The sequence below is a fragment of the Solanum verrucosum genome, unplaced genomic scaffold (genome assembly GCF_900185275.1).
Source record: "Solanum verrucosum unplaced genomic scaffold, falcon-dt-bn FXZP01000351.1, whole genome shotgun sequence".
NCBI lineage: Eukaryota > Viridiplantae > Streptophyta > Magnoliopsida > Solanales > Solanaceae > Solanum > Solanum verrucosum.
Genome location: NW_026019958.1, coordinates 262,224 through 279,792, shown reverse-complemented (window position 1 = coordinate 279,792; position 17,569 = coordinate 262,224).

The window sequence follows — 17,569 nt, the reverse complement described above, 5'->3', positions numbered from 1 at the left end:
ATGAATGGAAATACAATATTTTACAATTTTACAAGGTTTAGAAGTCATTTGCCTCAATTCAATCAAAAGTCAATCCAAGACTTGAGTCTTCCTTTTCCGAACAATGTCCAAAGACACACAATCAAATACAATCAAGTAATGATTTCGAAAATAACAACACTCATACCATATAACTTTAAAAATGGGTCAAATCAACTCAAAGTTCCAATTCCGAAAATGAGGTTTGAATTTGTAAGTTTTTAATTAAAAATGTTACCCAATGTATTTGGAATTCATTAGTGAAAACATTTTCATAAAAGGAGTTGAAAATCGGTTTACAATCACCATTCACCTTAGAACTCAAGTTGTTGAAAAACCATGTCATTTGCCAATAAAAATATCATGTTTTGATGTTAAAATCCACAATTAATCAAAGGGAATTGAAGTTTAAGAGTTACAAAGATTACCCAAGCGATTCACAACAAAAACTCTCTTAAAACTTTCCTCCAAGGGTTTTCCAAAACTCAAAATAGGTAAAATCCTAAAATTTCAGACCAATAAATCTCTCTAATGCCTTGAGTTCGCTTAGGAAAACCCTGCAAAAACAAGGGGGTCTCGCTTTTGCGAACTAGGGTTTGCTTTCGCGACCCTCCCGATCACGACCCATGATTCTCTTAAGAAAACCTATCAAACAAGGGGCCTTCGATTTTACGACCAGGGTCTCACTAACGCAAACCTCTCGATCACAAGGTACCCTTCAAGAAAGAGAGGCGTTCGAGACCACAGAAGCTAACAATCAACATAATATGGACCCTAAGGATTCATTCGGAACCCCCGTACACACAAATCATATATGCAACTTGACTAAACTCGACGTTCTAGGCTCAATGTAACCATAGAAAAATTAATCATAGGTCTCCTTGACGTGAAACTAATGAAAGTCACAAGAAACGAACATCACCTAAAAATCCAAATGAAGTTCGAGACTTTTCAAAATTCAACAAAGACCTCACCTAGGCCTAAAATCATCCCCCGAATCCAACAGAACCCTCGGAAGTACGATTTGAGCATCAAGATCTCGAATGTTGACCAAAGTTAACCCAAATGGTAAAATATTATCAATTTCCAACTTAGGACCTCAATTTTTCAAAAAGACTCTGAATTTGAAACCGACACCTCTCTTAGACCTCAATGGCTCAAATTGACTCCAAATTTGAAATCGACACTTGAAATGCTAAAAGACATCAAAAACTACTTTTTGACAACTTTAGCCGTTTGAATATAAAAACTTTCATAATTCACAACTTTCACTCAAAGTTTGAAATCAAATTTCAAAATCCATTCAAAAATGACTCGGAATAAAAATTAGGAGGGGTAAAATGATAATTTTATGAAAATTTCTAAAAATGACATTCTGGGTCACTACATTATCCACCACTAAAAACCATATTTGTCCCCTAACATAAGGTAGAAGAAAGTACCTAGAGCCTCGAAGAACTGAGGATATCTGGCACGCATGTCAGACTCCATCTCCCAAGTCTCGTCACCAACTGAACGATGCTTCCACTGCATCTTCACTGAAGTAATCTCTTTTGTCCTAATCTTTCAGACCTGCCTATCCAAGATGTATATAGGCTCCTCCTCAAAAGATAAGTTTGGACCCAACATAACTGAGTCAAGTGAAAGCACATGAGACTCATTCGGCATGTACTTACGAAGTATGGAGACATGAAACACAAGGTGCACAACATACAAACTAGGCGACAAGGCCAACTTATGAGCCACCTCTCTCACTTGGCTCAATATCTCAAAAAGTCCAATGCATCTAGGGCAAATCTTATCCTTCTTCCGAACCTCATCACACCCTTCATGGGTGACACTTTGAGCCAAACATGGTCACCCTCCATAAACACTAGGTCTCAAACTCTCTGGTCTACAAAACTATTCTTTTGACTCTAGGGTGTCAACAATTTACTCTGAGTCATACACACCTCCTCCATAGATTCTCTAAGTAAATATGTATCTAAAGAGTCCATCTTTACCGAATCAAACCAACCGATTGGAGATCTACACTGTCTGTTATACAACGCTTCAAATAGAGTCATTTGAATATTAGAGTGATAATTGTTATTGTAGGAAATGGCAAGTGCTAATCCCATCGAGTACCAAAATCAATCACACAAGCTCAGAGCATGTCCTCCAACACCTGAATCGTTTGCTCAGACTGACCATCTGTCTGACGGTGAAAATGGTACTCATGTCTAACTTAGTACTCAAACCATGTTGCAAGTCCCTCAAAAAGTGAGAAGTGAACAATGAACCTCGATTAGAGATGAAGGAAATGGGGACTCTATGTAGTTTGGCAATCTAACTAATATAAAGAAGGGCTAACTTCTCTGATGTATACTACACCTGAACTAGAATGAAATGGGTGGACTTGGTAAGCCTATCAACAACCACCCTAATAGAGTCATAACCACCCACAGTGGTAGGTAGACCCATAATAAAGTCCATAGTGATCCGCTCCCACTTTCTAGTAGGAATTGACATCCATAGAGATACACCTCCGGGCCACTGGTGCTCACACTTGACATCTTGGATAGTCAAACATCTAGACACAAAATCTGCAATATCCCTCTCCATGCTCAATAGTAGTATGACATAGGGGTACAAATGTTACACAACAGTGCTAGACAAATATGGATAGACTGGGTAATCTCTAATGACACTAATCTTCTTTCGATCTCATAGTACCATAACATAGAATCTCATTTTGGAAATATATATGTAAATCACAAGTCAACCCATTACCTTACGAAAATCTCTCTTTCGAGCATATTTGACAATTAGAAATGAACCATAATTTCTCCTTCGAAAAAACCATAAAATAAAACCAAAATTTCATGCATCAAGTGGTTTACCCATTTCGATTAATCTCTCAACCAAATATCTAAACTAGGAATAAGTTTGCAACCTTAACCCATGAGTTAACAACGAGCTAACTAACCTAAATCCTTAGATGAACAATAATAAAAACAGAGTATAGCTCAAGACCCACTATATTAAATCAACACACAATCCCATAATCACACTCCTAGAATTCGGGTTTTAGCCACACATCATAAAAATCAATCAAACTATACCAATGATGCTACCAGATAAGTCTGGACCCAACATAACCGATTCAAGTGAAAGCACATGAGACTCATTCGGCATGTACTTCCAAAGTATGGAAACATGAAACACAAGGTGCACAACATACAAACTAGGCGACAAGGCCAACTTATGAGCCATCTCTCCCTTTTGGCTCAATATCTCAAAAAGTCAAATGAATATGGGGCAGAGCTTGTCCTTCTTCCCGAACCTCACCACACTCTTCATGGGTGACACTTTGAGCCAAACATGATCACCCTCCATAAACACTAGGTCTCAAGCTCTTTGGTCTATATAACTCTTTTGTCGACTCTAGGGTGTCAACAATTTACTCTGAATCATACGCACATGTTCCATATATTCTCTAAGTAAATTTGTATATAAACAATCCATCTTTGTCGAATCAAACCAAGTCTGTCATACAACGCCTCAAATGAGGTCATTTGAATACTAGAGTGATAATTGTTATTGTAGGAAAGGGCAAGTGCTAATCATATCGAGTACCAAAATCAATAACACAAGCTCAGGGCATGTCCTCCAACACCTGAACCGTTTGCACAGACTGACCATTTTTATGAAGGTGAAATTTTTTACTCATGTCTAACTTAGTACTCAAACTATAACACCCCGAAAACTAGTAAGTTGAACTAGAGAGTTCTAGAGCCTTTCATAAGAGTTTTGGAGTGTTGTATGAGGGTTAAAACTTGTAAAAAAGATTCTCGTACTTAGAATAGGGGTTTAAAGGTTTGGGAGTTAAGGTAATACCCCCAAGTACCACCCAAGGGGTCCTTGGGAAGACCCTCAAAACAGCCCCAAATCTGCAAAATTTGGCAGCACCTACGTTTGGCCACCTATGACCAGTAGGTGGACCCACGCCCTGTAGGTGGGGGTTGTGGGTCAAGGCCTGCCAAGTTGAGCCTCTGACCAGCACCTACGGAGGTGCACTACTCCCCGTAGGCCCACCCACGGTCCGTGGGTGGGGGTCTCGTAGGTCAAGCAGTTTTTTTTAAGTTTAGTTTTTAGTTAAGTGTTTAGGGGTTAAGTTAGTAATTAATTAGGGGTTAAGGTAGGTCGGTTAGTCAGTTATTTAACCACCTATATAAGCTTAGTAGGCCCCTAAACTAACTCATTAATTCATTGATCTAAGAACCCACTTCCTCTCAAGAAATTCTCTCTCTAGAAGCAAAGAAGAAGAAGAAGAAGAAGAGAAGGAGTCTAGTTCGAAATTCACCATTGAAGCAAGCTGGTGATAGGGCTATGAATTGAGGTATGTTTAGCTTATTCATCTATGGGTTCTTCCCCCATAGACCCCCCCTATGTTTTCCCCCAATTGTGAAGTCAAAAACCCAATCTAGCTAGGGTTTCCTTCTTACATTGTGGGTAGAGTTTAGGTATGATTTTAATCTAGTGGATAATATCTAATTATGATTGTATTAGCATTGTTTCATGATTATATGACGAATTTATGTGATTTCTATGGTAAACCCTAGTCTAAATTGATGAATGTGATATTTGTGGGTTTATGTCATTAGAGGTGAAGTTGAAGGTTCAAAGGTGATCTTCCTAAATCAATGTCATGTGTAGTAATTGATCAAAGTTAGGATCATATAATCATTAATTGAACTATACTTTATTGAATATTAATGATCATGACTTGTAAAGATGAGTTTCAATCTTTATGAATCAATTATGACTAGAATCACCTATTAGTGAATAATGTGATTGAATTACCTTGAAATCTAGGTATGATGATGAGATTAAGAAAGAAAGCTTGAAGTAGGGCTTGTAGTCATCAATGTTAGGGATTTGGGGGTAAAGCCAATATTATGTGATTTTTTGTGTATTGCTTCTCTCTTACACACTTAGGCATAACGATGCTACGAGATCCAAGGTTCTCTCACATAGAATGATTCTAGGTTGGCTTAATAACCTAAAATAAATCAAAGCTTGTTAGTCTAGAATAGCTTGAAGTTGTGACATATGTTCCTTTCATGTATAGCTTGGCTTAGTAGGATAAGACCAAGATTGATAGCTTAGGATGGAGGATCTATACTCTCCTAAGGGATAGCTTGACTTGGCATTGTAAAATGCATTTCATGGTAGCATGAGTTAGGAGTAGTCATGGCAGCCTAGGATTGCGGATGTATACTCTCCTATGGGTAGCTTGACCTAGCATTGTTAGGATGTCTTCATGATAGCATGACTTGGTTTGGCAAAGACTATTTCATTGTAGCTTTAGGATTGTGGATTCATACTCTCCTAAGGGTAGCTTGACCTTGCATTGTAAGATGCATTTCAAGGGTAGCTTGAGTTAGGGTTAGTCATGGTAGCTTGGGATTGAGGACTCATACTCTCCTAAGAGTAGCTTAGGATTGAGGATCATACTCTCCTAAGGATAACTTGCATTTGTATCATAGTATACTTGTGAGGGTAGCATGACTTAGCTGGTCTAGGACTATTTCATGGTAGCTAGGATAGGATACTTTTACCTTTCCTAAAGTAGCTTGGACTTGCATGTTAGTGTGTCTTCCAAGGTAGTTAGCTTAGCCTAATATAGTTATGTTACTGGGATGATAGCATGGTCTAGCATATTAGGGGGTTATTCCTTGGTAGCCTTGAATTGAAAAATATAGTTCATTCATGGGTTGTGACTTGCCTAGTACTAAATAAAGAAGTACCCTATATGAATAGAGGCAAATAGTCTAGAGGGACTAATCCCCAACTAGTGAGCATTCATAATAGTCTAAAGGAGTACTTAGTGTGGGTAGTAGTATGGGATGCTATCCATACGTTGCACAAGTATGACTTGAGGCTAGTTATGAAAGGTTCTCTTAGATGGTATATACTTATCTTGGGTTGTTGCTATAGTTTCCTTCCAATATATGATTGACTAAAGGTGATAGTTCCCTTGTCTATATGAAGATAGCCAATAGTAAGACCAAAGGAGGATGAATATCACTAGGATGACTTCAAGGTTATACTTAGTGTGAAGGGTAGTATGGGATGCCTTTCATGCATTGCACAAATGTAATTTGAGGTTACTTAGGAGTATGGTACCCTTATGGTAGAGAAGCTTAAGAGTTGACCATGTATATAGACTATGATTAAGATGACCAAAAAGGGATACTTGGCTTGGGTGGTATTATGGGATGCTAGTCATGCTTTGCACATGTATGCTTTTGTGGTTACTTGAGAATAGTGCTATTATGGTCTAGATTACTAAGAGTCAATTATGCTTATATGATTATGACTTATCTCCTATGATCATTAACTATGTCTTATGTTGACTTATGCATATATGATGATTATGTTGGAGATTATGCTATGACTATGTTATTATCTCTTATGCTTATGTCGTATGTTGACTATCCATTTTGAGATGCTCTTATGGTGTTGTGCTAGCTTTCATACTTGGTACATTTTGTACTAACACATATTGCCTACATTCTAATCAAATGTAGGGTTTTGGAGATTGAGTTCCTTTAGAGGCTAGGTTTCTAAGAAGCAAGAAGAGTTGAAGATTTGGTCAGTCCTCATAGCTTCGAGGACCATATTTCCGTTATGTCATTTCTTTATGTTTTAGACTTTGTATGGGCTGCGTCCTAAGAGTTTTATTCAAGAGTTTAATAGATGGTTTGAGACGAAAGTGTAGTAAAGACTTCCGCTTGCTTATGAAAATGTTTTCTATTATATGGTTTAAAAGAAGTTTTAAATTTCCCGTACTTTTCTATTATCTTATGTTATGATTATTCCAAGGGATTGTATGAGACCCCTTTGGGGTCAAGTACGCCATGTTACGTCTAGGGAGTACCCCTGGGTCATGACACAAACCATGTTGCAAGTCCCTCCAAAAGTGAGAAGTGAACAATGAACCTCAATTAGATATGATGGAAATGGGGAATCTATGTAGTTTAACAATCTAAATAATATAAAAAAGGGCTTACTTCTCCGATGTATACTGCACCTGAACTAGAATGAAATAGGTGGACTTGATAAGCCTATCAACAACCACCCTAATAGAGTCATAACCACCCACAGTTCTAGGTAGACCCACAATAAAGTCCATAGTGACCCGCTCCCACTTTCCAGTAAGAATAGACATCCTCTGAGATACACCTCCGGGCCACTGGTGATCACACTTGACATCTTGGACAGTCAAGCATCTAGACACAAAATCTACAATATCCCTCTTCATGCTCAGTAGTGGTATCACATAGGGGTACAAGTGTTGCTCAATAGTGCTAGACAAATATGGATAGACTGGGTAATCTCTAATGACACTAATCTTCTTTCGATCTCATAGTACCATAACATAGAATCTCCTTTCGGTCTTATCTATGTAAATCACAAGTCAACCCATTACCTTACGAAAATATCTCTTTCGAGCATATTTGACAATTAGAAATGAACCATAATTTCTCTTTCGAGAAAACCATAAAAATCAAACCTAAATTTCATGCATCAAGTTGTATAACCACTTCAATTGATCTCTTTCGAGCATCAACCAAAGATCTAGACTAGGAATAAGTTTGCAACCTTAACCATGAGTTAACCCCGAGCTAACTAACCTAAATCCTTAGATGAACAACCATAAAAATAGAGTATAGCTCAAGACCCACTATATTAAATCAACACACAACCCCATAATGACACACCTAGAATTCGGGTTTTAGTCACACATCATAAAAATCAATTAAATTATACCAATGATGCTACCAACCATTAATGTGTAGAAATAAGCAATAATTTTCAGCACCCTCTTTGATTTCAACCCTCAATGTAAACTAAAATAGTGTTTGAAAATAGTATTTCTCAATATTATAAACTAGTGATGGAATTAGGAAAAAGTTTTGTTTTTCAGATCCCAACATTCCACATCCAACTTCCCTTATTTTTTCTCTCTTTTGTGCTATTTATAGTTTTCTCAAAATTGACCCAAGATTCCATACGCGACTCACTCTGCGACGTTAATCGGGCTCACTTAACTCATTCAGCGGATCACTATTTGCTCTTTAGCTCATTCTTCTTTTGGTTTAGGCTTCAGGTGTTTGAACTGTCACGCCTCAAACTAGGGGAGGCGTGACAGACACTCGATACCTTATGCAATCGAGTTAGCCACTGAAACGTACCAACTGACTCAACTGTAGGCCTAGAAGGTCAAACAACATAACATCTAAAATATTAATCCTGTGCCATTAGGGTCATAACCTGAATAACAACTCATATAGACAAAGGTAGACAAACCAAAATAATAATAAAATACTAGTTGGCCGACGAGGCCGCAATTGAGGACATACACACATACAAACATATCTATACATGCCAAGCCTATGTGGCTGGAAAATGGAAGCGGCAAAAAGAAACCCAGAATGCTGTGTCCACAATAAACTCTATGAGAGTCATAAGAATTGGTCGAGACAAGACCCCGACTATACCCAAACTGTACAACAAAAGTAAACATCCTATAAAAACTCCAGGAAGAGGTGGAGCTTACCAACTAACAACTGAATCACGAATCCTAGTGGAGGGATCAATTAGACTCCCTACCTGGACCTGCACGTATGAAACAAAAATGCAGCGTCCCCAGGCAATGAGACGTCAGTATGGATAAAAATGTACTTGTAAGTGATAAACGTAATCAACGACACAACTTCCAATTCAAGTATCTACGATCGCGTGCAGTAATATAACCCAACCGAATGGGTTAGGGTCGAGTCCCAAGGGAGCAATTTCTAAGAATTAAGAGTTAAGCGCGAAAAATGCTAAAGTTAACCATAGCTAAAAACATTATCGAGTAAAAACATAATAAATTAAGGGGTGACACGAATGTCAATTATCAATGGGGGTTTGTAGTCAACTAATGAACAATAACAGCGAAAATAAAAAGATGTGAATTAGGGAGATGGGATTCTTGGGAAGTGATAGGAATATGGGATAAAATACACAATCGGATAATTGCTATTGATAGTCAATTGCTGAACATTTGTAACTAGGCTAGACTTTAGTGGGGGTAATTTTCTCTCGAGCAACTTACCCTGAACAACACGGTTTCTCTCGAACACCGGGTTGCTGCAATTAAGCATAGCCTCTTCCTTAGCCCATTTACTCTCTCAAGCTGAATGTGTGGGAAAAAGACTAGGATTCACTCTCTCGAGTTGAACCCATGACGACCCAATAACCACTAGCTATCGATTTAGTAGTTTTGGTTTTAAAACCTCTCTCTTGAGCAAGTCAAAAACACTAATATGAAATCGTATTTGCAACTACAATCCCATTAGTTCAAACACAACTACTAAACGAAATCACATTTAAACAACAAATAGACTAACAATGGGCAATACCCAACAATAAACTTAACCCATATTCATATAATCACACTCCAAGAATTGGGGTTTTAGCTAGACATAGAAAAAAAGAAGAAAATGATACCAAATTGAAGTAACATCAACCGGGTATGATTTATATTCACTTCAAACGAGTCTAGGATGAAGAATAATCAACACCCACTTCTAATTTCTTGGAATTGGAAGTCTTCAAATCTTCAAAAGCTAAGCAAAATTCTCTCTACTTGAAAACTTAGAAAAGTAAAATGTTATCTCTGAAAATGCATACTAAGATAAAATTCAAACTAGTATTATAGTTGTCAAAAAATGTGTTGCAAAGGATCAGTCGACACAGTTAGTCGGGATCGTCGATACACTCGTGATCTGCCTTTTGGTCTGCTTCATCGCCTTTCAGCTTTTGCCTTCAACATCTTCGCGTTCTGGATCATTGGGAGATATAGTACTACTTTGCGGAACTGTTCGGCGACACGCCGAGTGCTTCTTTTCATCGCCGACTTGATCTTTTCCTTTAGGGCTCAGCTCACTGGAACTTTGGGCGAGGTTACGGCCATTTGGCGGTTCGCCTAATGCATTAGGCGACCCTCAAGCCTTCATTTCTTCGTTCTTTCTGCCGCCTTGTTCTTTTTTAGCTTGATAGCGTCCATGCTTTGTCTCTAAACTCAAATACCTGAAACTTAAGGATTTACATTAGTTATTGAGACAAAATATGCATTTGAGGACACTAATTCTATTAAAATCAAGCCCTAAATGAGTCCAAATCGTGGACTCGTCAGTATGTAAGGCGGAAAATAGAATCATAATTAGTTGTTATAAAAAGGGTAATAAAGATACCACCTGAAATAGAAACTCTGATAGACTCCATGGTTGACATCCTACCTTATATGAATTAAATATGCATAATATGCTCGCATAATCGTATGTCGTGAATACATACATATAGATGCAAGTGCATGTCATACCCAACCAAGTGCTTGCAATGGTGGTGCCTTCCGATAGCGAATCGACATCATATTCGCCAATTTGTGGCCATCTGTGTCTCATACGCATAAATATAGGCAATAGGCCCCATACCTTCCAATTATAGCTCGAAAGTAGAATGCATAGCATGTAATGTCAAGGATTCGTAATGCATTTGTGTTTTCTAAATCATGTTGCCAATCTTGGCTTATTGGTACTCTTATCCTCATAATTTCATAATCACCTTCGTATCACATGTAAATATATCGTATAACCATATACTTGTAATTAAACTAGAACATTTAAATAAAATTAAGAAAGGTAGCTTAAACCTAAGAATGTTCATAAAGATCTTAAGGTTCTTCACCTAGTTTTTATATATGTTTCTTTAGTAATTTCTAAAAGAAAGTATTTCCAAAAAAAAAAAACATGTCCTTTAGTGGTTTAAATATACAAGTTACATTTAAGAGTTTCAAAAATCGACATATTATTTTTAAGTTTTTCAAAAAAGAAAAAAATAGCGAGGAAGGAGGACTGATTTCAAACTCTTAATGTTCCTCCCTAATATTTCTAAGTTACAACACCTAAAGAAGAATAATAATATATACACACGAAACTACAATCAAGGGAATTGACAAAGTGGCACATAGACGCCGATTAACCTATATAACCAAACGAGTGGAATATCAAAATAATTGAGTCACAAAGTACGTCAGTTGCAATCCCAATGCCTTTCACATAAGGTATTTCTAACAATAGAATAGTAAAACAACCTTTCACGATTTATGATTCTAAAATTCATGCTCAAAGGAAGTAACGATTAGCCTTAACATACCTCAATTCTGGGTCATGTAGTATTAATGCGGACTGAACCCCTTCCTTAGAGTATGTAATCTACATGAAATCATGTCACACAACCATTACCGGCAGAATATTATCATGTCAGTGTGAAGTAGCAATTTAGAGCTTACTAGTAGAGTAATTAGCTCACCAAACCCATTTTAAATATATGCTTCATTAACTTTTCTTCTCCAAATTAAAACCCCAACTTAATGACGTAACATACATTTTTGCAGCAGCTATTAACAAGTTGAGGCCTACGTAATAGTCAGCAGCAACCAAATAGAGTATACCTGCACAATAATAAAAACTCCGTGTATCGCCACAACCCTACTTTCCAACCACAAAATAACCACAACAGAATCCAAACCATGAGTCTTCAAACCATTAAAGCCAGAAAAAATATATGTTATACAGTCCTATAATTTTTCAATATAGCCATAATAACTCGAACTTACGGCTTCCAATCACCATCTTGTGAGTTCGTCCAATACTTACGTTTGGAATCATGTATTTCTCTTAATAAGCATTGAGAGAATAAAAGGGAAGAACCTTCACTTAAAATTGAAGGATCTTATAGTATTGTAGCATGACTCCTCAATTACAAAGAGTCACCTCAAACACAAGACGTTGAACCAAGAAGAAGTCATTTGAAAATGGAAATGTATTAATAGAACCAACGTTACACTTATTTATCTTACAATTAATTACCCATGTATACTTCTTCTTATCTTCCACACTCATATCAACAACAACTACACACAAACAAATAATTTCCGAAAATTCCAGCAACAACAACATTAAAAAATACTTCAAAAACAGCCCAATATCACATAACTATCAAAATACGATTTTCCAGCAGTCTATTCGTTTTCTTGCTTATATAGCACAACTATAACTTGGACTCACTTAATAAAATAAAGGGTGAGAATTATTACCTCCAAACAACAGAAAAACTACCTAAAAACGATACTCCTTCACCACGAAGAATCCTTCAAATCACAACCAACGAGAAGGAAAGAGTAACACAATCTCTATGAACATTCTGAGAGTAAAACCACGTTGAAATCTTGTAGTTATTTTCTTGGATGATAGGAAACCCTTTACAGAGGATTTAGGACTGTTTTTATTATTATTTGGTCAAAAAAATCGAGCGTAAAAGAAGTGAAACCAAATATTATAAAGCTAAACCAACATAGCGGCGAGGGACCCACCTTCACGTGCCTGCTTGTGCAATCTCACTAAAACTGAATATCTCTCAATTCTGAAGTCATATGGACAAATGGTTTGGTGCATTGGAAAGTAGACTCGTAGACCTTTAATTTTGTATATTGGGGTTCTTCTAAAGATATATAGATTGGGAGAAAAGCTCTGAGACTTAACCCAAATTTCAGAAAATTTATCAAAGAAACTTTAACTTTTGCCGGCTTTTTATTTCCCATCTTGCTTGACTTCAAAACTTAACTTACGACCATTGGGCGACTATATCACCTTATAAAACATCCTTATTAGCATACAAAAGATTCTTTTTCTTACCCCAAAGTACCCCAAAGGTACTGGATAACTTGAACTTTCCGAACGGGCGGGGTGTTAGAAGAGACATTCTTTAACTCAAACTTGTTTAAGGGCATCCTTGACCCATAACGTTAGTCTAATTCTTTGATTTCCTTTCCTCCCCTTTGCAACCTTATTCTCAAGATATGATACACCAATTATATAAGCCTCATACACTTATGCAATGATACACATATCATGCGAAAGAACCACGGGGTCTCACATTCTCCCCTCCTTAAGAACATTCATCCGCGAATGGGTTCGAACAATATCTGGGTTTATTCTTTGATGCTACTGCGATATTTGCAAGGCTATATTGATACGTCCGCAAATCTTAAATCCAGTTTTGACAATCCACTTACAAGGCTTCGTATATCTAGCTCGCGACAAGCCATATAAATTGCATTTTGAGGTATTTAAAATCCAATTAAGTTTGTGTACACGAATAATTGTCAATTATTAAAATGCAACTCAGCTTAAGTTGTCAATAGTTGGGGGTACTTATAACTCAGCTTTATAGCACGATCTATAAATTGAAAGAAATGTAACCAATCCTAAATGCCCTATAGCCTCTTGATTATATGTGTGGTGCACAACACACCCATAAACAAGAATCTACAAGACAGGGCTTGTGGACTCCTTGGGACACGACTTACTCTGATACCATATTTGTCACGCCCTGAACTAGGGGATGCGCGACTGACACTCGATACCTTATGCAATCAAGTTAGCCATTGAAACATACCAATTGACTCAACTATAGGCCTAGAAGGTCGGGGATCATAACATCTAAAATATTAAGCCTGGACCATTAGGGTCATAACCTGAATAACAACTCATATAGAAAAAGGTAGACAAGCCAAAAAAATATTAAAATACTAGCTGGCCGACAAGGTTGCAATTGAGGATATACAAACATATCTATACATGACAAGCCTATGTGGCTGGAAACTGGAAGCGGAAGAAAGAAACATAGAATATTGTGTGCACAATAACCTCTATGAGTGTCATAAGAACTGATCGAGACAAGGCCTCGACTATACCCGAACTGTACAATAAAAGTAAACATCCTATGAAAGCTCTAGAAAGAGGTGGAGCTTACCAACTCACAATCATAAATCCTAGTGGAGCGGTCAATTAGAATCCCTACTTGGACCTGTACACATGAAACAAAAATGTAGCGTCCCAAGGCAATGAGACTCAGTTTGGATAAAAATGTACTGGTATGTAAGGCGGAAAATAGAATCATAAATAGCTGTTATAAAAAGGGTAATAAAGATACCACCTGAAACAAAAACTCTGATAGCCTCCATGGTTGACATCCTACCTTATATGAATTATATATGCATGGTATGCTCGCATAATCGTATGTCGTGAATACATACATACATATATATATATATATATATAAATATAAATTCATGTCATACCCAACCAAGTGCTAGATATGGTGGTGCCTTTCGGTAGCGAACCAACATCATATTCGCCAACTTGTGGCCATTTGTGCCTCATACGTATAAATATAGGCAATAGGCCTCATACCTTCCGATTATAGCTCGGAAGTAGAATGCATAAAATGTAATGTCATGGATTCATAATGCATTTTTGTTACCTGAATCATGTTCCCAATCTTGGCTCGTTGGTACTCTCGTCCTCATAATTTCGTAATCACTTTCGTATCACGTGAAAATATCTCGTATAACCATATCCTTGTAGATTAAACTAGAACACTTAAAATAAAATTAAGAAAGGTAACTTAAACCTGAGAATGTTCATAAAGATCTTAAGGTTCTTCACCTAGCTTTTATATATGTTTCCTTAGGAATTTCTAAAAGAAAGTATTTTTTTTTAAAAAAAAACATGTCCTTTAGTAGTTTAAACATACGAGTAACATTTAAGAGTTTTGAAAATCGACATATTATTTTTAAGTTTTCCAAAAAAGAAGAAATTAGTGAGGAAGGAGGACTGATTTCAAACTCTTAATGTTCCTCCCTAATATTTCTAAGTTACAACACCTAAATAATAATAATAATATATACACACGGACAAATAATCAAGGAATTCGACAAAATGGCACATAAACACCGAGTAACCTATATAACCGAGCGACTGGAATATCAACATAATTGAGTCACAAAAATACGTCACCTGCAATCCCAATGGCTTTCACAGAAGGTCTTTCTATCAATAGAATAGTAAAACAACCTTTCACGATTTAGGATTCTAAAATTCATGCTCAAAGGAAGTAACGATTAGCCTTAACATACCTCAATTCTGGGTCATGTAGTATTAATGCGGACTGAACCCCTTCCTTAGAGTATGCAATCTACATGAAATCATGTCACACAACCCTTACAAGCAGAATATTAACACGCCAGTGTGAAAGTAGCAATTTAGAGCTTACTAGCAGAGTAATTAGCTCACCAGACCCATTTTAAATGTATGCTTTATTACCTTTTCTTCTCCAAATTAAAAACCCCAAATTAATGACGTAACATACATTTTTGCAGCAACTATTAACAAGTGGAGGACTACGCAATAGTCAACAACAACCAAATAGAGTATGCATGCACAATAATAAAAACTACGCGAATAACCACACCTCTCCTTTCCAACCACAAAATAACCACAACCAAATCCAAACCATGATTCTTCAAACCATTAAAGCCGGAAAAATATATGTAATATAGTCCTATAATTGTTCAATATAACCATACTAACTCGAACTCACGGCTTCCAATCACCATCCTATGAGTTCGTCCAGTAATTACGATTGGAATCATGTCTTTCTCTTAATAAGCAATAAGAGAATAAAAGAGTAGAACCTTAACTTAAAGTTGATGGAGCTTATAGTATTGTAGCATGCCTCCTCAATTACAAAGAGTCTCCTTAAACACAATAACGTTCAACCAAGAAGAAGTCATTTGAAATAGAATGCAATAATAGAACCAACGTTAAACTTATTTACCTTACAATTAATTACCCATCTGTACTTCTTCTTATATTCCAAACTCATATCAACAATAATCACACAAACAAATAATTTCCAAAAATTCTAGCAACAACATTAGAAAATACTTCAAAAACAGCCCAACATCACATAAATATAAAAAAATGATTTTCCAGCCATCTATTCGTTTTCTTGCTTATATAGCATAGTTATAACTTGGACTCACTCAATAAAATGAAGGGTGAGAATTATTACTTCCAAACAACAGCAACACCACCTAAAAACGAGACTCCTTCACCACGAAGAATCTTTCAAATCACAACCAAAGAGGAGAAAAGAGTAATATATTCTCTATGAACATTCCGAGAGTGTAACCAGGTTGAAATCTTGTAGATATTTGTTTGGATGATAGGGGAACCTTTAGAGAGGATTTAGGACTGTTGTGCTTATTATTTGGTCGAAAAAATTGAGTTTAAATGAGGTGAAACCAAATCTTATAAAGCTAAATCAACATAGGGGTGAGGGACCCACCTTCACGTGTCTTCTTGTGCAGTCTCACTAAAATATGAATATCTCTCAATTTGAAGTTGTATGGACAAATGGTTTAGTGCGTTGGAAAGTAGACTAGTAGAACTTTGATTTAGTATATTGGGGTTCTTCTAAAGCTTTATAGATTGGGAGAAAAGCTCCAAGAAATTTAACCCAAATTTCAAAAAATTTATCAAAGAAACTTCCTCTAACTTTTGCCGACTTTTTATTTACCAACTTGCTTAACTTCAAAACTTAACTTACGATCATTGGATGACTATATTACCTTATAAAACATCCTTATTATGCAATAATAGAACCAACGTTCCGACCTAAGGCAGCCATCAAACCCTGTCGATTAATTACCCATCTATACTTCTTCTTATCTTCCAAACTCATATCAACAATAACCACATACAAACAAATAATTTCCAAAAATTCTAGCAACAACATCAGAAAATACTTCAAAAATAGCCCAACATCACATAACTATCAAAATACGATTTTTCAGCCGTCTATTCGTTTTCTTGCTTAAATAGCATAGCTATAACTTGGACTCACTCAATAAAATGAATGGTGAGAATTATTACCTTCAAACAACAACAACACCACATAAAAATGAGAGTCCTTCACCACGAAGAATCCTTCAAATAACAACCAACGAGATGAAAAGAGTAACATATTCTCGATGAACATTCTAAGAGTGTAACCACGTTGAAATCTTGTTGATATGTGTTTGGATTATAAGGGAACCTTTAGAGAGGAATTTAGGACTGTTGTGCTTATTATTTTGTCGAAAAAATTGAGTTTAAATAAAGTGACACCAAATCTTATAAAGCTAAATCCATATAAGGGCGAGGGACCCACGTTCACGTGTCTGCTTGTACAGTCTTACTAAAATCTAAATATCTCTCAATTTGAAGTTGTATGGACAAATGGTTTAGTGTGTTGGAAAGTAGACTAGTAGAACTTTGATTTAGTATATTGGGGTTCTTCTAAAGCTTTATCGATTGGGAGAAAAGCTCCAAGACATTTAACCCAAATATCAGAAACTTTATCAAAGAAACTTCCCCTAACTTTTGCCGACTTTTTATTTCCCAACTTGCTTAACTTCAAAACTTAACTTACGATCATTGGACGACTATAGTACCTTGTAAAACATCCTTATTATGCAATAATAGAACCAACATTACAGTTATTTATATTACAATCAATTACCCATTTGTACTTCTTCTTATCTTCCAAACTCATATCAACAATAACC